Source organism: Balaenoptera acutorostrata, chromosome 9, assembly GCF_949987535.1.
Source record: "Balaenoptera acutorostrata chromosome 9, mBalAcu1.1, whole genome shotgun sequence".
Classification (NCBI taxonomy): Eukaryota; Metazoa; Chordata; class Mammalia; order Artiodactyla; family Balaenopteridae; genus Balaenoptera; species Balaenoptera acutorostrata.
In genome coordinates this window covers 20,055,286-20,069,335 of record NC_080072.1, presented here as the reverse complement: position 1 = coordinate 20,069,335, position 14,050 = coordinate 20,055,286, and the positions used below count along the sequence as shown (strand labels likewise).

At 38.4% G+C, this 14,050-nt stretch overlaps 1 long non-coding RNA gene across 1 annotated transcript in view; it reads right to left on the bottom strand.

Moving 5' to 3' along the window:
* LOC130708793 (uncharacterized) overlaps positions 1-6,446 on the bottom strand; it is a 297,111-nt gene extending 290,665 nt beyond the window's left edge. The window contains exon 1 of the long non-coding RNA XR_009009158.1: positions 6,392-6,446. This is a non-coding gene — a long non-coding RNA (uncharacterized LOC130708793). The remainder of the gene's footprint in view (positions 1-6,391) is intronic.
* Between the last annotated feature and the right edge of the window lie 7,604 nt (positions 6,447-14,050).

Genomic DNA, 14,050 nt, shown 5'->3' with positions numbered 1-14,050 from the left:
GGTAAAGGAATGTGCAGAAGTGTGAGGATACATTACTTAGTAATGTTATGGAACTCCCCTTCTGCCGAGCTTTTGGAAAATACAGGACAGATTATTTCCCAGCAGTTTGAAGTGCTCGCTCCCCGTCTGCTAAACGCCTAGAGCAAGTCATGTATGATGAGTAATGTGTTCCAATAGGCACTAGCAGCAAAGATGAACAAGACACTGCCTTGTTCCGAAGAGATGAAAGATACCTTTCTACCTTATATATTATAGTTACGGTAGCCTTTCCATTTTAGCACTGTTAATGGTTTGCAGATAACTTGATAGTTAGGTCTATATCATAAATATATATGTGCTCTGCCCTCCTTGGTGCCTAGAATAGTGTTTCACATGTAGGAGACAATGTGCCAAATTAATTCATTGAGCGATTATTCCTTCATTCAATAATTATCTGTAAGCTTCTACTGTGTGAAGTAATCATCTCTTTGAGATGGGTTTGCATGTGTTCCTACCCAAATACGGGGGAACAGACTTAGTGAAAGCTTGAGTGTTTTTGTTTGTCTCTTTGCTTTGTTTTGTTTTGTTTTACAGCTGTATGGTTCTACCTGAATTATTATTTTTAAAATTTAACCATAAAAGTGGACCCATCGAAATATCTTCAAAAATGCCTCCAAAGGATTCTACTTCCAGGAGGATAGAGTAGACTTACATTTTCCTATTCACCCCATTAAGTACAGTTATAACCCCTGGACATTATATGTTAAAAGAAATATGTAAGAAGAAGTTGAAAGGTGCAGAGTAGGAGACAGGCTGTCAAGGAAGCTTAGAGCCAAGTAATGACATGATGGTGAATTCCTGGGTTTTCCTTTTGCCTCATATGCCCCAGACTTGAAGTAGAAGAGACCAGAAACCCAGAAATGCTGACAGGTACAGACAAGAAAAGAAAGAAACAACAAAAGTCTCTTCTCTCTATCCTAAGGACAAGGAAAATGCAGTTTCACAACAGGGAAATCTCTAAGACCATTCCCCTCTTATCCAGCTGAACACCTCCAAAAACATATTGCTTTATCCTTACCCAAACCAGGAAAGCCCTAATGGGGCCCTAGACTTTCACCTTCAACAAGTTGTGACAAGGTCCCCTAAACTCCCCACCAAGGTGGTATCAGAGAAGGCCAAGTAGGAAACTAGAACTTTTATGTCTGCCAGGTAGCAACAAGGTCACCTTCCACCCCTTGCTTTGCTAGTGGAGGTGACATGGGGAGCCTGGATTTCTACCTCCAGTAAGCAGTAACAGGGGACCTTCCCTGACATACTGGAAATGTATCAGATTTTGCCTCATGGAGAGTCAGGCCTTTCACTACTTCCCAGCAGGAACGAGGCCACTCTTCTGCCCATAGTGTCAGTGGTGGCCAAATGGGTAGCAGTTACACCACCCTCCTATTCCTCCCAGCCAGGGACATATCGGTGGATGTCTAGTGGGAGCTGGAACTCCTGCCCACGCTCAGAAGTAATGAGGAGGCCCCATCCACTCATGTGTCAACAGAGGCCAAGTAAGGAACATGAATTTCCACTCCCACCTGATGTAATTTACCCCCCTTTCCCTGCTGAAGCAATATCAGAAGAAGGCAGCTAAAAGTGAAGGTTTAAATAAGATATAGAGTCTCATAATATAATACCCAAAAGATCCAAGTATCAGTTGCAAATTATTCATTACACCAACAACCAGGCAGGTTTCAAATGGATGAAAACCTCAATAGATGCCAACACCAAGAAGAGCAAATGGATGCCCATAAGCATGTCTTTAATGTGACTTAAGTTTCACATCTCATACAAAAATTAACTCAAGATGGGTTATGAGTCATGCACTTAAATATAATAAAGACTATAAAATTTTTAGAAAAAAACACATAGAAGAAAACCTTTGGGGTCTAGGGCTAGGAAAAGAGTTCTTAGACTGGACACCAAAGCATGATCCACAAAGGGAAAATCTGATAAACTGGACTTTATCGAAATTCAGAACTTTTTCTCTGCAAATGAACACCACAATGGATATTATCGTATACCTGTCAGACTGACTATTACCAACAAGACAAATGCTGGTGACGGTGTGGAGAAAAGGGAATCCTGGTGCACTGTTGGTGGGGATGTAGATTGCTGCAGCCACTATGGAAGACAGTACGGAGGTTCCTCAAAAAATGAAAAATAGTACTACCATATCATCCACCTATCCCACTGTTAGGTGTATATACAAAGGAAATGAAACCTTTATCTTGAACAGGTATCTGCACTTCCATGTTCATTGCAGCATTATTCACAGTAACCGAGATATGGAAACAACCTAAGTGTCAACCAATAAATGAATGGATAACGAAAATGTTATGTGTAACATATATAGATATATGAAATTTATTCAGTCATAAAAAGAAGGAAACCCTGCCATTTATAACAACATGGGTGGACCTTGAGGGCATTATGCTAAGTGAAATAAGTCAGACAGGGAAAGGCAAATACTGTATGATCTCACTTATATGTGGAATCTGAAAACATCGAACTCATAGACACGGATAGTAGATTAATTGTTACCAGGGGTGGGAGGTGGGAGTAATAGACATTGGTCAAAAGGTACAAACTTTTTGTTACGAGATGACTAAGTTCTGGGAATCTAAGGCACAGCGTGGTGACTATAGTTAACAACACTGTATTATATAGTTAAATGTTGCTAGGAGAGTAGCTCTTAAATGTTTTCACCACAACAACAGTAACAAAATGGTAATTATTTGAGATGAAGCACATGTTAACTAACCTTATTATGGTAAACATTTCACAGCCTGTATATGTATCAAATCATCACACTGTACACCTTAAACTTTCACAATGTTATGCGTCAATTAACTCTCAATAAAGCTGGAAAAAACCCACTATATATACAACCACCATATAATCTAGCAACTGCACTTCGGAGCAATGAAATGAAATCTTACGTTTACACAAAAATCTGTACATTAATGCTTCTAGCAACTTTGTAATAGCCTAAAAGTGAAACAATCAAGACATCCTTCAAAAGGTGAATGGTGAAATAAACTGTTGTATATCTTTACCATAAAATACTACTAGCTGGAAAAATAAAGGGACTGTTGATGCACCCAATGACTTGGATGAATCTTCTGAGAATTGGGTTGAGTGAAAAAAAGCCAGTCCCAAAATGTTACATACTGTGTGATTCCATTTACATAACATTTTTGTAATGACAAAATTATGGAAATGCCCGTGCTTAAGGAAGAAGTTGGGGATGGGAATGAAGTGGGTGTGGCTATAAAAAGGCAACAGGAGGGGCCCTTGTGGTGACAGAAAATCTCTGTTCCTTGTACAAATGTCAATATCATGGTTGTTTTATTTACTGTTCTATAGTTTTGTAAGATATTATCATCGGGGGGATGGGAGAAGAGGACATGGGGTCTCTCCATGTTATTTCTTAAAACTACATGTTAATGTACAATTGTTTCACAATTAAAAAGCTTAGTTAAAAAGTCAATCATTAACAATATCACATTTACGTATTTTACATCTGTACTACATAGCAATCACATGAATGCCCTTAGTTGATTTTCAGAAAAAGAGATTATGGCCCTAAGAGGAATGTTTTTTCCATTGCATTCTATTATAATCCACCATCCGATGCCACTCAATTAAGCAGGAGTGGCACTGGACTAAAAGTCAGGCAAATCTGAGGTAAGTCAAAATCTGTGACCTCAGTGAAGAGACGAATCAAGCCAATCATAGTCTCGCTTTTGAAAATTTAAACACACACACACACACCTTTACACATAAACAAGGGATAAGCTATGTGCTCACTGTTAAATTGCTATCTCTCAGTTCAAATCCATCCTCCTCTATCTTGCTTTGAAATGCTGAGCCTGGGTCTCTGCAAAGCACAGTTCTTCTTTGCCACCTGATTCCCTACTTCTGCCAACAGAGAGAGCTAGAGGGAGACTGGAAAGTTGGAGGGGGAACTGTTCCTGACCTATACCCCACACAACAGTTGGTTCCATTTTGCATTTTTTCCTACACACCTAGAAACAGCCTAATCGCCCCCCTCTCCAAGTGATGTAACAGCACTAGCTGCCTGGTATCCTTTCCTCAGAGATGTGGTCCCACCTCTGCCTGTGGATTCCCTTCTAATTCGTCGGGCTGTTACATTGTCTCAACACCATTCCTCACAAAATTCTGAGTCCCAGATCTTTGCAGTCGCCAATCTAAGCTCCTGGGGCACTACACCAGCTAGCTAGCATAATTCTTCTTAGAGACATAATCCCAGCAAGGTTGAGTCCTCCCCTCCCAAGCTTCTAAAGTTCCTGTAGCTTTCAGGCAACACCCCTACCCAAGACTCCTAAATTCCAGTTCTGTAAAGCCCCTCCTCCAATATTCTAAATTCTAATCATCTCAAACTCTTGCTTGTTGTTCCTGCAGCCAAAGTATCCACTTCCTGCAACTTCTACCTCTATGACTTATCAGTGACCCTTTTTGCCTTTTTAATTCTCTGATATCTGGTAAATAATTCTTAACTTACATTTTATCTCTTAAAATAACCAGTGTGGTTTCTGTCTCCTGAGTGTAACTCAACAGAGGCAGGCCATTAGCAGCAAGATTTGAAGCTGAATACATGGGAGGTGGCCAAAGAGGCCATGAGAAGCTATGCGCAAGGCAAAATTATGAGAGAAGCAAACAAAAGAGGGGTAAGAAAAGCAACCAGAAGCCGACAGAGAGGAAGAGTTGGGGGTGGGGGGAGAGAGAGGAAGGAATGGAATATATGTTCAGAGAGAAGTTGAATTGCAAAAAGGATAAGTTCCCTGTTGCTTATGAGAATGGTACAGACATTTAAGAAGGTTCTAGAACTGTCTTTTCTTTTTCTTGTTCAAATTCTGTTTCAGTTCCAGCCCACACATGTTAACAGAATAATTCTCTTTTCACTTGAGTCACTCATGTGAGTCTTTCTTCCCTATAAACACAAGAGTAGAAGTAAAAGAAAACAACATCCTCCCTTTTGTATAAATAGAAGGACTAAGATATAAGGCAAAGAAAGGGGACCATCACATATACTTAAAAAAGAACAAAAAACCAAATGAACAAAAAAACAAGAGCTTCAGGTCTTTTTCTCTCTTTGTTGATTCATGTTCCTCTTGAGGGGCTGCTACCATATCTTTATCTTATCATCGCCTCCTCATCTTTAGAGAGCACTTTACATGCTAGAAAACACCTCCATATCTATGTTCTTATGTGACTTTCCAAACAAAGTGGTTTCCCAGAAGACAGATAACATGTCTTCTATTTAGCTTAATCTACACAATGTGATGCACTTGATGCAAGAAAGAACACTTGTCTTCAGGAAAGCTCTTCAGTTATGAATTCAGGACAGACAGCTGTTATACAAGCAACCCGGAGAGAGCTAAATATTAACAGGAAAATGTAAGAGCAATTCCTCTTGCCCTGGTGCCAGGTTCTAATAACATTTCTACTTCACCCGTAAAACAGCAGGAATGATTCAAGTAAGTACTTGCCAATTAAAATGACAAGTAGAAATGTCCCCCTTGCCATAGATGGAGCTTGATAGCACTATGACTTGATCTTACTTTTTTTTCTCCTCAACACAGTGAAACGCCACAGATGAATGAACAGATTACTTCCATTTCGCAGAGCTGGACAGCTCCTATTTCTAGGCTCAAGCAGCCTTGATTGTTGATGATACAACATTTAGCTACGGACCATGCCACAGCCCGTGCCCTCAGCCCACAAACTGCCACTTGTATGAGTCACTTAGACTTTCATTCTTCCCCAGTGGTTCATTCAGACAAGTTCAGCTTTTGCAATAGCCCAAGAGAAAATATTTTCATGCTGTCACTACATCAAGCTTTCCAACCTCACCAGGTTTTCAAAGGGAGAATAAAAAGCCAGTTACCTTTCCTAAACACTTTGTTCCATATCAATGACCGAACTGCTGCCCCAGTTTCAAAGAAGGAGGGGGGCATCACCATTTGTCTGCTTGTTTCATTCTGAATCCTGGACAGACCAATCTGCTGCTCTTTCAACTCCCCGGGCAGTGCAAAGAAACATCTGTCCCAGGAACAGTTTGACTCGCACCCCTCCGCATACATCACCACTAGTAAAAGTTTTATGAGGTGGGTACTTTTCCCCCCTGCTTCCTCCTTTTGTAATTGACTGAAACCCAAATAAACAAGATGAAATGGCCAGACGTTTAGCCATATGATGGCATACACATGTGTACGTTTGGGAGCGAAGAGAAGCTGTCAGCTGTACCGAACGAACATTACAATCATCTGAAATGTAATTAAGAACCCCACAGTCAGTGAATCTTTGAAAGATCCTAACGAAGTAAATTACACCTCTCACTTACCTGTAGCAAATTGTCCATGGGCCAGTTTCCCTGTTGGTGAAACTTGAATCCAGTCAATTTACTGAGACTCCGAAGTGGTTTCAGGATGTTTCCATATTTTTAATCTACATAGGTTATCTCTGCTTTTCCAGTAACTCCTATATAAAAAAAAAATTAAAGGATATACTTAGGAATATATAATGCTCAATAAATGCTGGTGGATCAATTAGATTATAGCGCCCATAACTCACACTAAAAATATTTGAACATTTTATTATTTGTTTAATAGAAAGGTTTAGGAAGAAAAAATTTCTCTTTTAAAAACAATATTGGATGTTAATGTGGTTTTGTATCTCCAGTGAACACCTAGTAGAAGCCCAGGTGAGTGGCAAAGGCTTAATAAAAGTTTATTGATTAGAGTCTCAATATAATAGATTTCACTAAAAATTTCTTATTCTTGCAGGCTCTGAGAAGGTGGAAAAGAATTTAACATTTGAGAAGTTACCATGGGCCTGGGGCTTTGTTTGTTAGTTACTATATATGTATACACTCATATATATATATGCATATATATATATATATATATATACATATAATCTTATTCAATTAGTACAAACACCTTTCTAAGCACTTACTACCTATAATTCTCTGTCTGGCAAGTTTTTATTAGCCTCATTTTTCAGATCATAGGGGAAAGACTCATATTGGGGAGGTCAGATTTTAAGAACAGCTAAGCTGAATTCATTGCTCTTTCATCATTCAGGTGTGGGAGAGGACCATCAATTATTGTTTTGTTTTGTTTAAATAATTAATATCAAAACATTTTTTTTGCATTGAATCTGTCTTAAGACAAAAGAAAAAGAGTGGCTTGGACATTGGGCTACGGTGACTTCCAAGGAAAAACTGATACTAAATTTCATGTCATTATGTATCATATAATTATGGTCAGATTCTTTAACCACATGATTTTTATTTCCCCCATCACAACTGTTTTGGCCTGAAATTTCAAATGTCTACCTTGGATTCATGGGGCTCTTTTAACTAAATTCAACAAAATCATTTCATGCACATCTCAACCATATTACTTCTTGAACTCTCACTTGTATTAACTGGTTTATATTAAGAAACCATCAGCCATAGTGGTCCTCTCCTCCCAGTCTAGAAGGATCGTTATGACAGGAACAAAGAACCCCATGGACACCTTCTTGTTCTAGGAAATAGCCACAGAAAACCCTCTGCTCTCACACTAAACAATCCTTACTCTTTTGAACCCCAAATTTCTTACTTGTCCCCTTTAGCCAACCAAGAACTGGCGTCAAATGTATCAATTAGAAAGTCTCCCGCACTTCCCCAAATTCCATCTTAATAGAACACTTGCCAATTAGATACAGCCTCAGTATTTTCTCCTTTTACTCCATAAAACAGACTACCCTTTTCAACACTTTGAACTGTTGCTTAAACAAAAGTGACAGCAGAGGAGTCTTCCTTCCACAAACATATGAATAAACATCCATTGTTACGTTTGCCTCGAACTTGGTTTTGCTATTGTCATTCTGGGTTATTGTAAGAATTCCCATTAGGATAGTATTGTATTTAACGCAGAGAGAAATGTTTAAATTTGTTCGGCAATTTGCAGACTCTTCTTGGCACATGTTAAAGAAACATAGTAGAGTTTATATTTTAAAAGAGGAGGAGGACCCTGAATTACATGAGACAACAAATAACAAACCTAAGAAATAGACTAAGGCGTTGTTAGAGTTGCAGTTCTGATTCAATTTATTGAGTATCTACAAAACAGTCTATTTCATTGTTACAATTTTTAAAAGTAATCATTTATTGGAAATTCACTGTGTGCTAGGCACCAGTTAAGTAATTTACATGATTATCTAATTAATTTATGTGGGGAAAATTTTGTGCTTCAATGGAAAACTATATACATTGTCTACAGCACACCTTTCTGTTTATGTGATTCTATGGAAGAATTCTACAGAATTTACAACTCTGTAAAATATAAATAGCTATTAGCAGTACAAAATAATTCTTCTCTAAAGTCAAATGTTATTCTGTCTAGTAGAGGTTCAATTGACTTCCCTCTTCACTGTGCAAGAAGCTAGTTTTACCTCCTTAGCACATTAATTTCAATATTCTTGATCTATAAATGTGTCTTTATTTTGGATTTTTCTCTTAACCGGTTGTAACACTCCTGGTTCTTTCATTGATTAATGAGTTATGTAAAATATTTTACACTTGATCATTTTATATCTGTGTGAGAGTCATGAATTTACCTTTTTTGAAATGATCTTTTGCTATTTTTTATAAGACTCTATGGGGGGTAGATATTGTTGAATACATTTTACAGCCAAACTGAGACCCAGCAAGATCACATGACTTGCCTGAGGGTCACAAACATCCACTGGGAATTCCTGACTCTTTGGCACGGTGCTACATACTGGGAGTGCAAAGCTGAACAAGGCTGTCTCTATCCTCAAGGTCAAGGAGACCAGAGTAAATCTTTATTGAGGGTTGCCTACGTGTAAGGCGCTTCCAAAGACATCCAGGAACAAAAAACATTTGATAAATCTTCACTATCGAAAACTCACCACTTAGTATATGAAATACTGAACTGAAATAGACTCAAACAGTGTGGTACTTCTCACTATCTGAACTCATGCTATGAACTCTTAATAACTAAATTCAGGAATCAGGTAGATTTGTATAGGGAAAGATACCCAATTGCTATCTTTTAATACTCAAAGTCACCTTGTGATGTAGACATTCTTCCCATTTTTACAGATAAGAAAAATGAGGCTTAGAGAAGTGATGTTAAAAAAAAAAAAATCACAGCACGTTAGAATAGAAAGAGATAGCAAGATCACATAGCCCAATGGCCTTATTTTATAGCTGGAAAAGCAGAGCTCGGGGAAACAGAGGGATTCTCTTAAATCTCTCACCCAGCAAGGAGCAGGGTCTGATTCAACATCCATCGCTTTTACCTTCTCATACATCTTTCCACTTATCTGGGACTAGTAGCTAGGAAAATGGGCCACATATCTGTCAGAATCAGGGAGAAAAGAGAGGGGAAAATTAACACTTGCTTAAGACCAGCAGGGAGCCCCAGGGTCTCTTTCCAACCTCTCTTACCTCATTATTTTTCCCTCCAGATGATCTGAAGTTTTCTGTCTCAATTCACTTCCCTTTCCACTTTAATATTATCATTTTATATGTTTACTAATCTCCTACGAAAGCAATACCGGGCACTATCTTCAGTATTTCAAAAGAAGCAGCAACTAATAACATTTACAATAAGATAAGGGCTATCTAAAAGATCAAGTGTCTTTGTGGCTGGATTTAAACCAACTCAGAGGCAACCATGTTTTCTAATATCAGTCTGGAGTGACAACAGAAGTAGACAGCAGACTGCTTAATAAGAATATGAAAAACACACTGTGCCATTAAATCCACGGACTCTGTTCAGTAGAAAAAAAAAATTCAAATTATGGGGTTCATGGGATAGAAAGAAAATGCTGGAGGAGTCTTTGGTGGTGAAAGTTTTGGGAAGCCTTTGCCTATGTTCTACTGCTGCCCATGAAGTTCGACGCGACCTCTACAGATACCCACTGTCCTGGACAGCGTTGCACTTAAGTCACCTTTTGCTCACAAATTCAGGTATAAGTTCCTACTGTCAGTACCAACAGGAGGACAGCAATGATTTCTTATTATCCCCCTTTGCAGAGTGTGGCTGGAAATGTGGGCAGATCTCAGAAGCTTGGGCACATTAAACTACCTTTTATCTGCTTATAGTCCCACATTCTAAAAACTTTTGAGACTACATCCTCACGACTGCTAAACCGTAAAATCAAGCGGATCCCATAGTTTCCTCTTTTCTTTTCCTTTTTTTTTTTGCTACTCACCTCTTCCCAACTCTTCTTGTCTTCCCTTCCCTCCTCTACTCTCCCTTCTTCTCCCATTTTTGTCCTCTCCCTTTCCTGATTTTTCCTCTTCTCCATTGGAAAAGGTATTTCTATGTGGTCATAGGTGTCTAATGAATAGGCTTATACGATATCACCTCTCAACAAGCAGAAAAGAGAAAGCCTACCAGTTATTAGCAACCCTTAAAAAGTGAGAGGACCGTATCACACAAGCGGCAATGGGTCACTGTTTGTTAGGAAAAATGCAACACATTTGTCCTGTGATGATGGGTTTTTCTATTTTTTCAGCCATTCACAACACACCTGTCACATTGGCCTGATTTTGTTTCAGGTCTTCACACCCTCCAGAGACTCTCCCTTAGGAAATTTACAACCTTCTGTTCCTTTCCAAGCCATCAAAATTCTAATGGAGCTGTGTTCTATGTAAACCTATGCTAAGTTCAGTCATTATGCAGATGTCCAAGTCTATTGAAGGTTTCCACCTAAAAGTGTTATTTCCCTCTAGAGTCAAAGGTACTTGGATGAGATGTTGATCCCTTTGTTAAAATACAATCCATATATCATGAGGCTACCAAATTTGTTGAACTTCTGCCAGGAAAACAGGATGCCCCCAGAGAGGTTGGCGAATTGAACAATGTTGAATTGCAGCTTGTATTTAAAATGAATTGATGGAAAAAACAATCTAAAAATAACTTAACTTTTTAATTAATCATAATCTCCCACCATTATGCATTTTAAATATTTTTGCTGTTGTTTTCCTTTAACAAGCTCTATTTGGCTACCTCTGAGTTGCCAGAAAAACAGTGTAAAAGAATATTTGTGTGTGCGTGGTCCCATATAATCCTCAAGACAATTTAAAAGTCTCTATCTAGAATGCATAATTTTAAACATTTACAAGCTGATGTTTAGTGAAGTTACAAGGTACATGACCAAGACCACACAGCTAGTTACTTGTTTAACAAGTGTTAAAACCTAGACCTTACATCAGCCTCCATGTTCTTTTCTACTTCCACCACAGGTATTTTCTCTTTAAAATGGTTAGTCTAATGATTGGTCCAAGTTGGACTCCACTCATGTAAATATCTCTAAGTGTTTAAAGTGAATACTTTCTACACAAAGTAAGATGCTTCAAAGAGAATAATGTCACATCTAAAGGAAATAGGGAAGCTACCATTTAGCCTTGTAACCAGTTATATCTATGATATTAATACAGTTGGGTTAAGGGAAAATTGCAAAGTTAAGATATATTCGATGATAAAGTCAGATTTTTCAGACAGAAGTAGGTTACAAGTTGATATTTCCTTAGGTGCACTCAATCACTGTGGTCTTTCCATATGTCTGAATCAAAGAGCTAGTGCTTCCTCTAAAAACTAAACCACATAATTAAAATAAAGGAATTTACCTTGTAGTAAATACTAGGCTGGGAAAAATATTAACTATTCCTTATATATGTTCTTCATATAAAAGGAAGAGCAAAGTTTTGGAGTCCGACAGGGGGCAGATGTGGCTTCAGACTTCTAGTATAGAGTTTATAGCACCTATCCTCCACCCCTACCCACCATCCTGGTTTGATATGAGAATTAAAAGAGCTGCATTTAGTGTGACATCATACTGCTTAAACACCAGTTTATGCTTAAGCTCATAAATAGTTAGAACTCTTCTTATCCCCTTCTCATTTGGCTGTAGATCTGTCTTAGGGATCCACTCTAACAAGAGCCCAATTCTCTTTCTCCAGTCGTGCATTTTGCCACATGATGCTGTCGACCCTGCAGAGTATAACACAGAGCAAGAGTGAAGGGAGGTGAAGATGCAGTGATTCTCTCCTGATTCTTAAAGTCCAGAAGACACTGACACTCCCACAGGGCTCAAGGCCTGATGTTAATACATGCTATCCTCTCTTGCACATTTGACCACCCCCTCTTTCAAATCTGACAGTTGCTGTGTGCCCATTTACTGTGATTATTCCAAAAATATATATTTTCACCACTTAAGTGTAAACACATACTTTATAATGAAAGCCAAAGCAGAGTCACTAATGCTAATGACTGAATCTTTGCAAATTATATTCCAACAAATAATAAATTTAATAGAGAATCATGAGACCCAAAGGGCTAACCATCAGGAAGAGGGAATGTATCATCTTCTAATATTGTTTTATTGAATATAAATGAATAAAGGGCTCTTTTATTGTATTTGTGTCATCAGCATTCCAAATCTCAATGGGATTTTTGACATAAACATACAATCAAGAACTGAGTTATTATATTTATAATGACAATATTCTATCTGGTATCTTCAATCAGAAACATGACAAATAATCACAATTCATATAACTCAATAACAAATGTGCTGATATATTGATTTCATAAAAGAGACTGATGTTAGTATCTTTCATTCATTTCTATTTTCTAATGTTTTAAAACAAAATCTAAGTTTACATATGCTTATGGTACTCTAGTTAGCTGTTCAAGTCCCACCTGCCCAGAAAAACATCAAAAGAAGATGTGCAGGGTATATGATTATGCTACATCCAACAACTGGTTCAGCTAGGTTTTCAGGATAAGCTTGACTTTAAGGAAAATCATGGGTATTTTTTTCATTCATTCATTCTTGTAGAAGCAAATAACTTTACAGTCATCTGCACTCATTAGAAAGTCATATGGCCTTGTTCAAATCCAGGTGGCAATCACTGACTTTGTCACCTTGAGATAGTTTACTTTCTGAGTTGTTTCCTCATCTGCAAAAGGATATAATGGTATTTTCCTAAAAATCTTGTTTTAATATTAAATAAGATAACCTATGGAAAGCAAAAAGCACTAATTCTGACATGAGATAAATGCTAAGTTAAGAGTAGCTATTATTTTTCACTAATCCACAATGCCGTTTTGGAATGCCTACTAAATGTTAGGCAACATACAGGTAAAACAGCAATCTTCTGAGTTTGATTGTTAATCGTCTATGTGTCAACTATGACCCCTTCTTGTCATACACAACCCCAACCCCAAACCCCAAGCACAAAGACACCAGAGAATTCTCAGAGAGCAGCAAAGAAAGGAATCCATATTCGGGAGTCACCTCTTTAAATCCGGTTGAAGGAAAGAATGATGAAGCACCCATATTAGAGGCGAGTCCAAGGATAGGCAGTATGTGTTTTACACAGCCTCACTCTTAGCATTTGCAGTTACCCAATGAATGGAGGCCAACTTTCAAATAATTGAATATTTCAAAGTTACCAACAAAGCTAAGATATTGTTAAAGAAAGCCATTTTATCATCTGCATAATGGCCTCAATGGTTCCTTCCCAACTTAGAATTCTCAGATGCCTTAGAGTTTTGTACTGGCATGAGGTAGCATAGGGAAAGGCAGCCCTTGCTGCCCATCCCTCTCCTTACACACCCCCACCCCAACTTCCTACCCCTGTTAAGTCCGGTTTTGTATAAGGGACCTCATGTGCATGCGTGTCGACATTTGAGCCTCCAGTCTGAGCTCCAAACACATACCCTCTGGAGGACACACTAAGGGAAGAGACCCATGCAGACACTGAAAACGAGTCTAGGTAGGCAATTCCAGGTATTAAGTAAGTCAAAGTCAAGAAGACGGCTGGGGGCTCTAGGTGGGCACGTCCCCTTAGTTCCATGAAGTCCATGTCTGTAAAAAGAGAATTGACTGGAGAAATCCTGTTTGGATATTTTTGAAGAATGGGGCCCAGGGCAGGGACTCCTCTTGCTTGAGTCTAAATGCAGTCTTGGTG